The 4597-nt window shown below is 33.2% G+C and overlaps 1 long non-coding RNA gene across 1 annotated transcript; it reads left to right on the top strand.

Moving 5' to 3' along the window:
- The first annotated feature begins 413 nt into the window (after positions 1-413).
- LOC145318066 (uncharacterized) lies at positions 414-4117 on the top strand. Its single transcript, XR_013879199.1, has 4 exons — positions 414-1432; positions 2811-2905; positions 3223-3296; positions 3725-4117. It is a non-coding gene; the product is annotated as an uncharacterized LOC145318066 (long non-coding RNA).
- Positions 4118-4597: the final 480 nt, after the last annotated feature.

Raw genomic sequence — 4597 nt, 5'->3', positions numbered from 1 at the left:
GATTCGTAATATTTTTCTGATTCTAAAGGTATATATGAACCCATGTGTTTTATGTCTGTTTGAGACAATATTTAGGTCTAAAGTTTTTATTAAACCGAGGTTAAAAAAATAGATTTTTTCAATAATTACTCAACAGAATTTTAAAAGTAAGGTGTCAAATTAAAGATCTTACTATTTTTGTTCATACTGGCCATTGTCTTCTTTTATTTTGTTGCGTTTTAGTACCTTAAAACCGACTTAATTATTTTTTTTTAAAACTCAAATTACTTAAAAAATAAGAGGTCTACAAAAATACCGATTGCATATCTGAATTCTATGAAAAATTTTACATCTACTACTTACTGAAAGAACTGGCTAGCTATCTTAAATAAAAAGCAAAAAAGTTGATACAGCTTCTTTACATGATTCAGTATTTCTTAAATTCCAAACAATTTTGCATAAATAAGATGTTTTTTCAAGTAGTTCATGTCAGATTTTTTTTGGCGCTTCGCGCCTGACTTTATTTCCCTTTATGTTATGCAGTATTTTTTTCAGATATATTTTTGTCTATTAACAGAATGAATAAGGGGGGATAAGTTCTGACACTTTTGCGTATACAGTGATATTAGGCTTTGTCTTTGGAGTGAGAGGATAGGTTAATTTCAAAAATATTTCCTTATGGGATGTAGTTTTCATATTTTAAAAAAAAATTGGATTTGGCCTACAGGTTCAGGTACTGCAGGCCTCCAGGTGGATTCTGGACAGGTAAAAAAAAATTAAGTTATAACAAAACTTATTTAAGAAAAGTTACTACTTTATGGATTGTTTACACTAATTTGAAGAAAATTTTGAAATCAGGCTCCGGGTTCAGGTCTTTTTTCATATTATTGACATATTTAAAGAAAGAAAAAGGGGGGGGGGGGGGAATTGTTCATTTCATCTTTAGAATCTTTGAGAAAAATGCATTTAGTTTTCACTTCTTTGCCGCCCGTCCATTTTTATGTCTGCCTGTTTGCATGTCCTTCTGTCCGACAAAATAAGTTAACAAAAGAACTTTTACATTGGCTTTTGGGCTAGAAGAATGGTTATTATAATTTTATGTCTGTCCGTCCAAGTAAGTTAACAAAACTCTAAATTGGCTATATTAGGGCTATAACAATGATTCTTACAATTTAAAAATCATTTAACTAATTCAACTAGGACACAACTAATCATTCTAGGACATAAGGTTTGTTTGTCATTACACAAAAGAACAGTAGTTTTTTTTGTAAAGTTCAGAAGGCATCAGGCATTATGAAAAATAATGGATTGTTACTTTTAGTTTTCTAAAAATTATTTTTAGTTATAGGTCAATGAAAGATAATTTATTATTTTTTTCAGGGATAACAAGACGTTGTTACATTTTCTTGTAGAGACTTGTGAGAAAGATTATCCTGACTTGCTTCAATTTTATGTAAGTTTTAATAGTTATTTTTATTATATGCAGCTTTTTACGGATATTAAAATGTAAGATTATAAGATTGAAACCAGTTTTGTAAGCTCCGAACAGCCAAAGTCCCATGCTAACAAAACTGTTCCTAATTTCATGATTTTTATTTTAATATTCGTGGAAAATTGTCTGTAAAACGATGCTATACATGATTTTCAGTATGGCTTAGTACTGTATTTAATCCAGTGGATATTAATCAGTTTGGAAGCCATTCTGGATGATCAATTTCTAGCCATTAAATATGGCTTACCAGTCAAAGGATTAATTTATAAAAACATTTCTTTCGACATTGGACTGTAAATTACACTGGTATCCAAAGTTTATCCTATAATAATAATAATAAGCAATAATTTTAATCTACAGCAGCCTAGAAAAGGGTCGGCACCTCAGGGCTAAAAAAACTGGTTTTAATCTTATAATTGTACATTTTTATATCCACGGAAAGCCGTTTATAATACGATGCTAGACATAGTTTTTTTGTATGGATGAGAACCGGTTTTAATCCACTGGATTAGAATCGGTTTAGATTCGGAATGAATACGAAATTTTTTAAAATTTTAGTTAATCTATAATACAAAGTAGCTTGATGTATGTCCCTCTGTCCGTCTGTCCGTCTGTCTGTCTGTCTGTCCGTCTGTCCGTCTGTCTGTCTGTCCCTTAAGATCTCGGTAACCACTGAACCGATCGGATTCTACTCTTCAGGGAATATACCTACTGGTCCTGTGGTGGTTTTAGGCTATTTTCTTAAGGGTGGGACACCCCCAACCCCCCCAAAAATAAAAAATACCCACCCCGCAAAATTTTTTTTTACATTTTTTGTAAAATCTCAGTAACTGCTGATCAAATTGGGCTCTACCCTTCTGGGAATATAACTACTGTTCCTCTGGTGGTTTTAAGCTATTTTCTTTGGGGGTGGTACACCCCAACCCCCCCCCAAAAAAAAATAAAAAAAAATCCCCACTTCCAAAATTTTTAATTTTTTTGTTAACAAAAACCAGTAATTGGGGTGGGGGAACCCCACTGCAACATGGGCTAAGCCCCCATGAATCCCCCCCCCCCTAATTTAAATTTTTGTGTATGCGAACAACCTAGGTTTAATTTTTACAAATTGAAATTTTTGTGTATACGGCAAACAACCTGCTTTTAATTTGTACAAATTAAATTTTTTGTGCATAAAGCGCACAACCTGGGTTTAATTTTACCACAGAGTAATTAAACAAAGAATAATTTTTTTTGAATATTTCTATTAAGGAGGGTTGACTTCCCATAACTATATAGGGCGAAGCCCCTAGAGGCTAGGGGCGAAGCAGCTAGTATAGTATACAGTATATGTATTTTCTAGTGTGGCTTCGAAACCGATTGATGTCTGCTGGATGATGTCCGCTTGTGAATCTGTGGCTGATGAGAAACTCCTTCTAGTCGACGAAGAAATTCAAGGTATTATTATTAGATATGGTATCTACTGCTGCTTTGTCAGATGCGTGACATTGACAGAGTATGGAGAATGCCTTGCCCCATATAAAGGCGCATCTCATTACCATGCACATGAAGAACTTCTAGAGAAAGGTCTTGCAATGAAAGAGTTGATTGTCTGTTTATTGTTAATTAGTTTAATTCCCCGGATGTTTGGACATGTCAGTTTAAATTATTAATGGATGGGTGTATTGTAATTTTAGCAAGCTGTTAGTATCGCTTTATTTCAGTACATGAGAATCTGGTGCAACATCAAAGTAATAATAAATCCATTATTTTAGGCGAGGCTCTTTCTTGTGAAATCGTTTGTTGATCTTTGTGAATCCTATACTGCCGTCATGTTTAATAGTAAAAGGTAAGATTAATAAAAAAAATTAATTCATAAAAGTAATAGGTCTGTTTATACCGAAGGTCCTCGCTAACTGCTAGACCGATATGGTTCTCCTTTGAAAATTTAGACAGCTGCGAGCACCACTTTATCAGTTTTCATGTAAATCTGATGCAACATCCAAGTATTAACATCAGGGAGGGAGGCGACATTGGGCTGTTTATTACATTAGTCCCCAGAGTTTTATAATAATTTTTTCTTATTGATTGGCTTAATAACTTTGGGGACTTCAATTGAATTTTGAAAGGTTTGAAAAGTTTAGAATTCAACCCCTTTAATTGTAATCTACAGAAGGGGTAATTTTGTGTATCAATATTGGGGATGTACATCAATTTATCTGCCATTGTCTTATCCATTTAGATCGATTGTACTAACTTATTGTTGTTTATTTTCAGTATTGAATCAGTCTCCAGGCGTCAGCCGTTTTTATTTATGGATGAAGGGTTTCTTTATTGAAGCTTTGGCGTCTTGCTGTCGACGAGTTGCAGTTTCCTGACACCTTCCTCTTTAAGTCTTGGTAATACTGCAGAAGAATTCAGCACTGAGAAGCAATGACATTTGTCGAAATTTCTTCTCTTTTTTATTACAACTGCACATTGCGTGATAATTCACTTTGTTTGTTTCTCAATCAATGATTTGTGCTTCCTTACAGGTTTAAGTACGAGAAGGAAGTAGCTTTTAGACTGCAGAACTTTGCCAAAAATCTTTCTTTTAACCACTGGGCCAGATGCACAAACCAAACAAATATACATAAACCTTCTTTTGGCCTTAAATCAAACTGTGCTATTCCATTGCACACTGGTCCGGAGGGGTCAACAATTCAATTTTTCCTACCCATCAATTTAGACAAAAGTTGACCTGCCAGCCCAGTCATATCGTTAGTTTCAAAAACTAATTTAAGGCTTCAAAATATTAAAATTGGTGCCAAATATTGCTAAATTCCCTAATTTTCATACTGGGGTTAAACGTGTGAAAGAAAGGGGTTAAATGGGAATATTATAAATATTGAAATAGCTATACATTTTCATACGGCCAGGATATCGTTGTAAATCACTAATTATCCCTTTCAAAAACTTAGCTAGACCGTTTAATTTTATTGGGCAATTTGAGTTTTTTAAAAAATATTGGATTTCTCAAATAAATTAGCATGTTCATATGATCACGGAACCTTCGCATATCAAAAAAAAAATTTTCTAGCTAAAGTTTTTTTTTGTTGAAATATACATGAAAAAATTTAAATAGATATAAAATTTGTATAATGGATAAGA

This window comes from Acartia tonsa, chromosome 4, assembly GCF_053477335.1.
Source record: "Acartia tonsa isolate MP-2025a chromosome 4, ASM5347733v1, whole genome shotgun sequence".
NCBI classification, from domain to species: Eukaryota; Metazoa; Arthropoda; class Copepoda; order Calanoida; family Acartiidae; genus Acartia; species Acartia tonsa.
Note: the sequence above shows the minus strand (reverse complement) of the source record. Positions and strands in the feature narration are given on the sequence as shown.